The sequence below is a fragment of the Aegilops tauschii genome, unplaced genomic scaffold (genome assembly GCF_002575655.3).
Source record: "Aegilops tauschii subsp. strangulata cultivar AL8/78 unplaced genomic scaffold, Aet v6.0 Super-Scaffold_244, whole genome shotgun sequence".
In the NCBI taxonomy this organism is placed as follows: Eukaryota; Viridiplantae; Streptophyta; class Magnoliopsida; order Poales; family Poaceae; genus Aegilops; species Aegilops tauschii.
In genome coordinates, this window is record NW_027332463.1 from 95,237 (window position 1) to 107,965 (window position 12,729).

At 49.6% G+C, this 12,729-nt stretch overlaps 2 long non-coding RNA genes across 2 annotated transcripts; both read left to right on the plus strand.

Moving 5' to 3' along the window:
- The first annotated feature begins 726 nt into the window (after positions 1 to 726).
- On the plus strand, positions 727 to 4,557 carry LOC141028197 (uncharacterized). The gene is made up of 2 exons (XR_012190459.1): positions 727 to 1,161; positions 4,291 to 4,557. It is a non-coding gene; the product is annotated as an uncharacterized lncRNA (long non-coding RNA).
- Positions 4,558 to 7,186: 2,629 nt separating this feature from the next.
- Positions 7,187 to 11,905, plus strand: LOC141028198 (uncharacterized). The gene is made up of 2 exons (XR_012190460.1): positions 7,187 to 8,481; positions 11,627 to 11,905. It is a non-coding gene; the product is annotated as an uncharacterized lncRNA (long non-coding RNA).
- The last annotated feature ends 824 nt before the right edge of the window (positions 11,906 to 12,729 follow it).

Below are 12,729 nucleotides of genomic sequence, written 5' to 3' on the forward strand. Positions count from 1 at the left end.
TTCTTGTCGGAGGGGATGGTGATGATGGTCATCGGCCCAGGCATCTTCAACGTGTTGTAGGCGTAGTGCGACGCCGCCATGAACTTGGCTAGTGCCGGTCGGCCGAGGATCCCGTTGTAAGGCAAGGGGAACTCGGCTACATCAAAGACAATCATCTCCGTCCTGTAGTTCAACTCGCCTCCAAAAGTCACAGGCAACCTGACCTTCCCCTTCGGCTAGCTCCTTGTGACGCCCGGATATTTAAGCTACAGTAATTCCCTACTAATGGTGCCATGTCATCACATTACTGTTGCTAATCCTCGCTTGATCCAAATCTTAGGTCAAACTCAAATTCAAATTAAAGCCCAAATTTCAAATTTCTCAAACATGCAAGATAAAATGTTCAAAGTGTGGCAAATTTTCCATAGCTAATTATGGTGATGATCCGACATTTTTGTAAAGTATTTAAATGCCCTTTTGTGAATGAAAGCAGTAGCTAACACAATTAGTTGAATGCCTTTCCTAATTTTTGAAATGTTAAACTATTTTATTTAGGAGTACAGGTTAATTTGGCAGTGGACTGATTATTGATACTAATTTAGGGTCTAACTTGATATTTTATAAAACTAAAATAAAGCTAAAAACTAATAAGAGGAACAAAGAAAGGTAAAGAAGATTAGAGAAGGAGAAAACCCCTGGTCCATAGCCACCGAACAGGCCTAGGTGGCCTAGCCCAGCTCACTCCTCCGCGGTCGTCCCGGTCCCCTGTTCAGCTGACCGAGGCACGCGCCCGGGCGGTCGCCGTCAGACCACCTCGCCTCCCCGCGTCTTGCCGCCGAGGAGATAAGGCCGAGCCCCCTCGGCCCCGTCATCCTCCCAGAGATCTTTTCCTCCTCACCCACTCCCTCTCCCCTCTCCCCTCACCTTCTACGCCCCTCCATCGGGAGTTGTCGCCGCTGCGGCACCTCTGTTGGGGTGGCCACCGGCCACCATTCGTCGTCCTCTGGAGCCCTAGAGGACCTACGTCGTCGTCTTCGTCGCCTACACTGCTGGATCGGGGCCGGGAGACCACCTCGGCGACGCACGGATCGACTCCTTCCCCCTCGGCCACCACCGTCATCGCTATCGATCTGCACCTCCCGAACCCTCCGGCTTCACCGAGCACCACCCGCGAGCATCCCGGTGAGCCCCAACTCCCGCTCGACCTCCCCTTGCTTTCCACCGTACCCCATAGCCATCCCGTCGTCGAACAATGCTCCCGGCGCCCGATGTCCCGCCCCTGCTGCAGCCCGGCCCGCGCTTTGCCACGCCACACCTGCTCCCTCTGTCGCCTGCTGCGGCTACGCGTGCGCCGCCTGCGCCCTGCACGACCTCGCATAGCGCCCGCTGCTCATCACACCTGCACCTGTGCCGTGCGCGCCGTGGCCGCAATCGCCTGTAGCCGCTCGACAACACTGCCATCACCTCTCCCCGCACTGCTCGCCTGCTATGCTGCTATTGTCGCTGCTGCACGCGCGCGCGTGCTCAAACCGCAGCAGCGCCTGCCGCCGCTCGCGCCGCCCGACGCCGCTCCCTTGCGTCGGCGTCCCCGCGCCTTCCCTTGCTCCCAGCCGCGTTCGCGCCTTGGTCGGCCCCGGCGTCGCACGCTTGCTGCGTACGTGGGCCGCTAGCTCACGTCACGGTGTTCGCGCACTGCATCGCCCGCGCCACGGCTCTGCCCATCGCTCCTCTACATGTACCACTACTAGCTACTGTACATGTTGCTAGCTTTTCTATTTTCACAATGACTAACCCCCTTGACAGCCTCTGATCAGCGGTTAAACAACTACTAACAGGCCTAAAAATAATATGTGTAGAAAGTATATGTGGCAAACTCCATTTTATCCCACTGGACCAAATTCTTTTGATGAATAGTTTAAATCCTACAAAAATCACAAAATGACTTCTTATGTTAATAACTTCTAGCCTACTAACTTGTGTGTGCTGTGTGTGTGCGTCGTGCATGTGGCCGTAGTGGCCGGCCCTTGCTTAGATTAGTACTACTAGGTGTTAATTAGTGGGTAGAATAGTGTATGTACAGATGACATGTGGCCCCTTTTATTTACAAGCCTAATTAATAGTTTGTGCCAATGACAAGTAGGGCCCAATGCATTGTTCATTGGTTGACTAGTAAAAGTGTTGACTGAGTCAACCCAGCTCCTTGACCCCACAGGTCCTTGAGTGTGGCTAGCCCCCTGCTGAGTTTAAAAAAATATCATTTCACTGTTTGTAATTCGAATTAAATAAATTAAAAAGATCCTTTAAACTTTAGAAAATCATATAAAATAATCCATAACTCCGATGAAAAAGTTTTATATATGAAAGTTGCTCAGAAAAATCCAATGAACCCGAATACGCTGTCCGTTCATCTTTCACATGCCCCTATCATGATGAACATGGAACTTTCCCCCTCTTTTCCTTTGTTTGGAAATCGCCAAACACCGGAAAACCTCCGGATGTTTTCCCTCTCAGTCTGCAACGCGTAGTACTGCGTTAGAACACCCCTAGCACCGCTTTTTATCCTGTTATGCTTTATGATGCTTTGTTTGCTTTATACTTATTGTTTCTTCCCCCTCTTCTCTTCGGTAGACCCCGAGACCGATGTCGCCCCTGTGATCGACTACGTCACCGACGACCCCTCCAGAGCAACCAGGCAGCCCCCCCCCTTTGATCATCCCGATATCGCCCATTCCATTCTCTCATGCTTGCATTAGATTTTGCTACTGTTATTGTTTGCTCCTATTTTGATGCATAGCCTACTTTTGTAACCTGCTCGTTGTACCTTACCTGCTTATCCTAAACTGCTTAGTACAGGTTGGTTAGTGATCCATCAGTAACCCCCACCTTATCCTTGTTGCCCCTGCTTCATCATCGAAGACCCGATCAACGGGATCGAAGACCAGGCCCCGGCACCGCACATCACTTTCCCCTTAGTTGCTCGACACTACTGGGTTACTATCGAGTGCCGAGGGTGAGACCTCTACAACACTTCTGATGTTAACCCTGTAGTGTAGCTATTCGGTCGTGGTAATCGAGGGTGATTCCGCCTTAACCACTTCCGATACGACTCTGTCATACAACCCCTCAAGTGTGAACCTCGGGTGTGGTTCCTCTTACCTTCACCTTGATGATTACGTCGAGTGGAATTCACCGGGGGTGATTCCTTGGGTTTCCCCTTGATGTTTGGACACACAGTTACTATGGTTACTATGACTTTACACTGAACCATGTTACTAAAGACGTGTCGTCCCTGAGGGGTACCCGCGCGAGCTTAATTGCGAGTGATGTGGAGACGGGTTGACCTGGAGGGTGCCCGCGAGATAATTACGAGGCGTGGCCGGGCATTCCTAGCCCTTGCCGCAAGTCCTCGAGACGGGGCAACCGGGTCAAATATTTCGTGAGTCTCTGCTTGTTACCGCGCGTTCCCAATCCACTACGATTTGGATATTTGATCCGAGGGGCCTCTGGCCTGATAGCACTAACCATCACGTGGGCATAGTATGGGCGTTCTGCGTCGTATGCATTAGCCGAAGCTTAATAGCCGTCAGCGACTGAGCGGCGCGCGCCGGGTTGGACTGCGTAAGCACCTGCCTTATTGAAGGAGGTAGCTAGGTCTGCTCACCGGCCGCCCTCGCAACGTGCAGGAGTTCCCGGGGAGATGGCCCATGACCCCTGGGGGCATAGGTTTAGTCCGTCATGCTGACCTCTCTATTAAGCCTAGGTCAGGTTGCGGCGTATTGTTTGGCCGAGGCCGGGCATGACCCAGGAAAGTGTGTCCGACCGGAGTTAATCGAGCGTGGTGGGCAAGTTGGTGCACCCCTGCAGGGAAGAAAACATCTATCGATAGCGTGTCCTATGGTAATGGACACTTGGAGTTGTATCCCGATTGATACAACTAGAACTAGATACCTGAGATGAGACTTGGATATGATGTGATAAATGGATAGTATGGCTCTGGGATTGCTTTCTCGCAGGGAGTCGAGAAAGGATCTCTGGCCGAGGTTGATAACACTACTACTACATTACTTTATGCTACTCTACTCCCTCCTGTTGCTGCAAGATGGTGGTTTCCAGAAGATGCTAGTCTTCGATAGGACTAGGTTCTCCCCTCTATTCTGGCATTTCTACAGCCCAGTCCACATATACAGCCTTCCTTTGATAATGTTGCATATGTAGTGTAGATCCTTGCTTGCGAGTACTTTGGATGAGTACTCACGGTTGCTTTGCTCCCCCTTTTCCCCCTTTCTTCTTCTTTCCGGTTGATGCAACCAGATGTCGGAGCCCAGGAGCCAGATGCCACCATCGATGCCTACTACTATGTGGAGACCGCCGACGACCAGGAGTAGTTAGGAGGCTCCCAGGCAGGAGGCCTTGCCTTTTCGATCGTTGCTACTTTTGTGCTAGCCTTCTTAAGGCAATCTTGTTTAACTCATGTCTGTACTCAAATATTGTTGCCTTCGCTGACTCTTGTGTATTCGAGCTTATGTATTCGAGCCCTCGAGGCCCCTGGCTTTTAATATAAAGCTTGTCTTATTTTAATTTGTGTCTAGATTTGTGTTGTGATATCTTCCCGTGAGTCCTTGATCTTGATCGTACACATTTGTGTGTATGATTAGTGTACGATTGAATCGAGGGTGTCATAAGTTGGTATCAGAGCCGACTGCCTGTAGGTAGCCCCCCTTCCAACTCCTTGGCCGAAGTTGAGTCTAGTCATCCAAAACTGTTTTACTAACTTGGCTGTGTGGCTTACGGGCCCACGTCGCCATTGGGTGGTATTAGGATCTTTTATTCCTCATCTATACTCTAGGATTCTGATCTCTCTTCTATTCAAGTTAAAGATTTTACTAACTCTAACTTTTGGTTCTCGTAGCCACTTCCTACCGGAGAGCCCCTTCATTCCAGATGATCGCCTGCTTCATCACAAGATACCCCAAAATACTCTCTATTGTTCTGAGAATACTTTGTGCCTACTGCCTTGGAGTTCTTTGCCACATGAATACCCCTACGGATAATTCCTCGCACTTACCGAGTATCCGCTCATCCCCAGTTGTTCATGTGTTTCACAACATTCTTTGAAATACTATTCAATTCTCTAAAAATCCTCAGCAACATATTGTTTTGGAAAGTCTTGCATGCCTGCATTATGGTTAATTCCATATTTCTAGTAATCTCCGTTGGCATCCTCTATCACTATCGTTTCGAGTCCCTTGATCCAATATGTTGCGAATGCTCGCAATCCTCAATCTGATCCTAGCATTCATCCTTCCGGCTCAGACGTCACTCCGGGCATGAGCTGGTTCTCGGCAAACCAAACCTTGATTGATTGTCGATCTACATCTATTCAACTTACTTGTCTTTTGATCAGAGCCTCTGCTTCTGATCCTTCATCTTGAAATCATAATTCCGTTATACCCAAGCATAGAATCATTCAGACGTTTCTATAAGCCGATACCTTTGCATCCCCTTCATCTGATTTATTACTGATACTCACATCAACTCTGTCGTGAATCGCCAGATCCATTGCTGGGTTGTTATCCGACAGTGTCCTTCACATCCAAAATCTTGTGAGTTTTTCCCTGATACATAATACCTTCGGTAAATTATATCATCTGCTTTGAATTCGATACTCTGCTTTCGAACTCGTATATTTTGCTTGGTTGATGGTTGTATAGATTCATAAAAATTCCCCTATGGGTTGAAATTATGCCTTCCATAATCCCCGTGAACCCGAGAGTTCTCACGAGTCTTACTCTTCTGGTACTTCGCCAGATAAATCTTCTGCACTACAATTTCTTCGAAAACGAGGAGTGAATGAAAGGTTATGCATTGAAGAAGTGGGAGTCGACCTTGAACCTTTGTGTTCGTGCCCATGGACCCGCTGTAGAACTTATCATGGAAGCTGCTCGTAAAAATAATTATTTCTTTGGTACAAGCTCATCTTGTACCGATGAACTGATCCTTTGCAATCGTGGCTCCGACCATATTTCCTCCTTGATTCCATTTACCAGATAAGTTAAAATACTTATACTCAGCAATATTTCCCCCGTCCAACCTCTACTCGGATTTACCTTCCGGCATTACACCTAGTACTTGATAAATGGAAGCTTTATACCCCATCACATTAGTCCTAGCCTGATCGGCTATATTTTTATCGTGTGAACTTCTAACTATGCTACCCGGTCCTTATGCCGGAGCAACTTCCAACGATGAGCTAAGCTTACGTCGATCTTCCTCATCTTATCACTCCACCTCGAACAACAAGCTTGACTTCGAGTTTGTGTCGAATCCGTGGTTCTCATAGCCTTTCACTTCATCCTTCCTTTTCTGCTCGATGGCATCTTCATAGAGCCTCTCAACGAATGCGTCGTGATCGGCATCAACATTTTGACTTCTGTTGAAATGACAACTGAATTCATGGTGAGAAATACCATCCTTGACCTTCGATGGTTTGAGTTATCATCGACAGCCCCCTCGTCTTCTTTCCAACACATGTTTGATCATGTCTTGGTTATACCATGGACTCCTTGCTATTCCTACAATTGTTCCTTGAGTATTTCTTGTGATCTTCAACTCCAACCCCTACTTGGAACACCATGTTAATGCTGCCTCGAAGCATGACTGAGGAATTCCGGATATCAATAAGAACATTGGAAGCACATTGTCGAATGTTTCTTGATCTATTATCCAAACACCGTTGATGGGTAAACCTCATAAATTCATTGCCCCTTTGTCTAAATGGTTTAATACTTGGAGCCCTATCATGCTCCGCCTTTCCTTGGGAAAGTTATACTATAATACTTGGGTATAAACACCTTTCCTTTCCATTGGTCTGATTATCATAATAATTTCATTTTTCCTTTCCATTGGTTTGTTTAACCTTCTTGTGATCTATATGATATAAGCAGAAATAATTCCCTGCTTATAAAACACCCCGATGTACAGCCTTGTCAGTGAGACCCTGTTACTATTGTTGATGACATTCCGGTAACCACCGATGGACGTGAACCTTGCCTATTGGTCCGCCTCGTTCAACGAGCAGGAAAATAGTTCTCTTCGTCCCTCGCCCTTGGTATCAACGTTGTTGGCAACATGAATGACAGTCTATCATCTGACATGCCTTGCTATCGGCCCCCTTTCTACTTTTAACCCACATGGTGGGCCCATAACCCACAGTTCCACAGGATCGGAACCTGACTCTCCTGTATATCCTTTATTCCGAAGTATCATTTGCTCTTGGCTTTGTGTGTTGTCACGAGCCACCCTCCGAGAGATGACCGATACTCTGAACCCCCTTCTCACACGCTATTCAGGTATCGATCGTTTTTTTCATTCGCTTGAAACTTCTTATGGTACCTTCATACTTTGCTCTCGATGTTTTTCTTAAGATTCAAATCGAGAGATAATTCTGCCACATTCCCTGAATTGTTCACTAGATAATTAACCCTATAAGGGTCCTTTCTTCCAAAGTTTACTCTTCACTTCCCCACTTAAATCTCGGGACGAGATTTCTTGTAGTGGAGGAGAATTGTGACGCCCGGATATTTAAGCTACAGTAATTCCCTACTAATGGTGCCATCTCATCACATTACTATTGCTAATCCTCGCTTGATCCAAATCTTAGGTCAAACTCAAATTCAAATTAAAGCCCAAATTTCAAATTTCTCAAACATGCAAGATAAAATGTTCAAAGTGTTGCAAATTTTCCATAGCTAATTATGGTGATGATCCGACATTTTTGTAAAGTATTTAAATGCCCTTTTGTGAATGAAAACAGTAGCTAACACAATTAGTTGAATGCCTTTCCTAATGTTTAAAATATTAAACTATTTTACTTAGGAGTAAAGGTTAATGTGGCAGTGGACTGATTATTGATACTAATTTAGGTTCTAACTTGACATTTTATAAAACTAAAATAAAGCTAAAAACTAATCAGAGAAACAAAGAAAGGTAAAGAAGATTAGAGAAGGAGAAAACCCCTGGGCCTTAGCCACCGAACAGGCCCAGTTGTCCTAGCCTAGCTCACTCCTCCGCGGTCGTCCCAGTCCCCTGCTCAACCGACCGAGGCGCGCGCCCGAGCGGTCGCCGTTAGACCACCTCGCCTCCCCGCGTCTTGCCGCCGAGGAGATAAGGCCGAGCCCCCTCGGCCCTGTCATCCTCCCAGAGATCTTTTCCTCCTCACTCACTCCCTCTCCCCTCTCCCCTGACCTTCTACACCCCTCCACCGGGCATTGTTGCCGCCACGGCACCTCCGTTGGCATGGCCACCGGCCACCATTCGTCGTCCTCTGGAGCCCCAGAGGACCTACGTCGTCGTCTTCGTCGCCTACACTACTGGATCGGGGCCGGGAGACCACCTCGGCGACGCACGCATCGACTCCTTCCCCCTCGGCCACCACTGCCATCGCTGTCGATCTGCACCTCCCGAACCCTCCGGCTTCACCGAGCACCACCCGCGAGCATCCCGGTGAGCCCCAACTCTCGCTCGACCTCCCCTTGCCTTCCACCGTACCCCATAGCCGTCCCGTCGTCGAACACTGCTCCCCGCGCCCGATGTCCCGCCCCTGCTGCAGCCTGGCCCGCGCTTTGCCACGCCGCACCTGCTCCCTCTGTCGCCTGCTGCAGCTGCGCGTGCGCCGCCTGCGCCCTGCACGACCTCGCACAGCGCCCGCTGCTCATCACAGCTGCACCCGCGCCGTGCGCTCTGTGGCCGCAATCGCCTGTAGCCGCTCAACAACGCTGCCATCGCCTCTCTCCGCACTGCTCGCCTGCTATGCTGCTGTTGTCGCTGCTGCACGCGCGCGCGTGCTCGAACCGCAGCAGCGCCTACCGCCGCTCACGCCGCCCGTTGCCGCTCCCTTGCGTCGGCGTCACCGCGCCTTCCCTTGCGCGCACCCGCGTTCGCGCCTTGGCCGGCCCCGGCGTCGCGCGCTTGCTGCGTACGTGGGCCACTCGCTCGCGTCACGGCGTTTGCGCACTGCATCGCCCGCGCCACGGCTCTGCCCATCGCTCCTCTACATGTACCACTACTAGCTACTGTACATGTTGCTAGCTTTTCTATTTTCACAATGACTAACCCCCTTGACAGCCTCTGATCAGCGGTTAAACAACTACTAACAGGCCTAAAAATAATATGTGTAGAAAGTATATGTGACAAACTCCATGTTATCCCACTGGACCAAATCCTTTTGATGAATAGTTTAAATCCTACAAAAATCACAAAATGACTTCTTATGTTAATAACTTCTAGCCTACTAACTTGTGTGTGCTGTGTGTGTGCGTCGTGCATGTGGCCGTAGTGGCCGGCCCTTGCTTAGATTAGTACTACTAGGTGTTAATTAGTGGGTAGAATAGTGTATGTACAGATGACATGTGGCCCCTTTTATTTACAAGCCTAATTAATAGTTTGTGCCAATGCCAAGTAGGGCCCAATGCATTGTTCATTGGTTGACTAGTAAAAGTGTTGACTGAGTCAACCCAGCTCCTTGACCCCACATGTCCTTGAGTGTGGCTAGCCCCCTGCTAAGTTTAAAAAAAAATCATTTCACTATTTGTAATTCGAATTAAATAAATTAAAAGATCCTTTAAACTTTAGAAAATCATATAAAATAATCCATAACTCCGATGAAAATGTTTTATATATGAAAGTTGCTCAGAAAAATCCAATGAACCCGAATACGCTGTCCGTTCATCTATCACATGCCCCTAGCATGCTGAACATGGAACTTTCCCCCTCTTTTTCTTTGTCCGGAAAACGCCAAACACCGAAAAACCTCCGGATGTTTTCCCTCTCCGTCTGCAACGCGTAGTACTGCGTTAGAACACCCCTAGCACCGCTTTTTGTCCTGTTATGCTTTATGATGCTTTGTTTGCTTTATACTTATTGTTTCTTCCCCCTCTTCTCTCCGGTAGACCCCGAGACCGATGTCGCCCCTGTGATTGACTACGTCACCGACGGCCCCTCCTTGCCAGAGCAACCAGGCAAGCCCCCCCTTTGATCATCCCGATATCGCCCATTCCATTCTCACACACTTGCATTAGATTTTGCTACTGTTATTGTTTGCTCCTATTCTGATGCATAGCCTGCTTTTGTAACCTGCTCATTGTACCTTACCTGCTTATCCTAAACTGCCAAGTGTAGGTTGGTTAGTGATCCATCAGTGACACCCACCTTGTCCTTGTTGCCCCTGCTTCATCATCAAAGACCCGATCAACGGGATCGAAGACCAGTCCCCGGCACCGCACATCACTTTCCCCTTAGTTGCTCGACACTACTGGGTTACTATCGAGTGTCGAGGGTGAGACCTCTACAACACTTCTGATGTTAACCCTGTAGTGTAGCTATTCGGTCGTGGTCATCAAGGGTGATTCCGCCTTAACCACTTCCGATACGACTCTGCCGTGCAACCCCTCAAGTGTGAACCTCGGGGGTGGTTCTTCTTACGTTCACCTTGATGATTACGTCGAGTGGAATTCACCGGGGGTGATTCCTCGGGTTTTCCCCTTGATGTTTGGACACACAGTTACTATGGTTACTATGACTTTACACTGAACCATGTTACTAAAGATGGGTCGGCCCTGAGGGGTACCCGCGCGAGCTTAATTGCGAGTGATGTGGAGACGGGTTGACCTGGAGGGTGCCCGCGAGATAATTACGAGGCGTGGCCGGGCATTCCTAGCCCTTGCCGCAAGTCCTCGAGACGGGGCCACGGGGTAACATCTTTCGTGAGTCTCTGCTAGTTACCGCGAGTTCCCAATCCACTACGATTTGGATATTTGATCCGAGGGGCCTCTGGCCTGATAGCACTAACCATCACGTGGGCATAGTATGGGCGTTCTGCGTCGTATGCATCAGCCGAAGCTTAATAGACGTCAGCGACTGAGCGGCGCGCGCTGGGTTGGACTGCGTAAGCACCTGCCTTGTTGAAGGAGGTAGCTAGGTCTGCTCACCGGCCGCCCTCGCAACGTGCAGGAGATCCCGGGGAGATGGCCGATGACCCCTAGGGGCATAGGTTTAGTCCGGCGTGCTGACCTCTCTATTAAGCCTAGGTTGGGTTGCGGCGTATTGTTTGGCCGAGGCCGGGCATGACCCAGGAAAGTGTGTCCGGCCGGAGTTAATCGAGCGTGGTAGGTAAGATGGTGCACCCCCGCAGGGAACAAAACATCTATGATAGCCTGTCCTATGGTAACGGACACTTGGAGTTGTATCCTGATCGATACAACTAGAACTGGATACTTGAGATGAGACTGGGATATGATGTGATAAATGGATAGTATGGCTCTCGGATTGCTTTCTCGCAGGGAGTCGAGAGAGGATCTCTGGCCGAGGTTGATAACACTACTACTACATTACTTTATGCTACTCTACTCCCTCCTGTTGCTGCAAGATGGTGGTTTCCAGAAGATGCTAGTCTTTGATAGGACTAGGTTCTCCCCTCTATTCTGGCATTTCTGCAGCCCAGTCCACATATATAGCCTTCCTTTGATAATGTTGCATATGTAGTGTAGATCCTTGCTTGCGAGTACTTTGGATGAGTACTCACGGTTGCATTGCTCCCCCTTTTCCCCTTTCTTCTTCTTTCCGGTTGATGCGACCATATGTCGGAGCCCAGGAGCTAGATGCCACCGTCGATGCCTACTACTACGTGGAGACCGCCGACGACCAGGAGTAGTTAGGAGGCTCCCAGGCAGGAGGCCTCGCCTTTTCGATCATTGCTACTTTTGTGCTAGCCTTCTTAAGGTAATCTTGTTTAACTCATGTCTGTACTCAGATATTGTTGCTTCCGCTGACTCTTGTGTATTCGAGCTTATGTATTCGAGCCCTCGAGGCCCCTTGCTTGTAATATAAAGCTTCTATTATTTTAATTTGTGTCTAGAGTTGTGTTGTGATATCTTCCCGTGAGTCCTTGATCTTGATCGTACACATTTCCGTGTATGATTAGTGTATGATTGAATCGAGGGCGTCACACTCCTTCCCGGGTTGACCCCTTGAAACGTTCCCGTTTCCTCGAGGTCTCCATCAGGAATTTGGAGCCTTTTGATCACAACGGGTGAGATCAAGTTCAGACCGTCCCCGCCGTCAACCAGCATCTTGTTCACCTTGAGGTTGTGTATCGTTGGTGGGACCAACAACGGCAATCACCCGACCGCAGTCGGGCTGTCGGGGTGGTCCTCGGCGTCAAAGATGAGGGGCGTGCTGGACCACTTCAGTGGCTTCTGAGCGTCGAACGAGGGCTCTACTGCTCTGATCTCACGGGCCTGCTGTTTGAGCTGGCGGTGAGAAGTATGCAGCGAGGCGCCACCATCAACCCACATGGCCTCCGTAGCCTTCTGGAACTCATGCTCACCGGACTCGTCGTCCCCGTCATGATCATCATCTTCTTGCTTCTTGTCGCGGCCCCGAGCGGGCCTCTCTTGCTGGTTATCCTTGCCGCGGCGACCTCCCTGGTCGCCGCGCTTCTTGCCGGATCCTTCGGCGCCATCTTGGCCCTTCTCCTTGTCCCGCCTCTCATACTCGACTTTTTGCTTTTCAGTAAGCAGCTCGACTTGGCGGCAGTTCTATAGGTCGCGGCCTTTGGTGCGATGGATCTTGCAGTACTGCTTGTCGGAGCCCCATGGCTTATCGGCAGCCGCTAAGGCCCGACAAGCGGCGCACGCGGCAATCTCCTTGTCGGGGTCGTCTGCCCTGGTCTTCTTGGTGGTGCCGGTGTCGTCG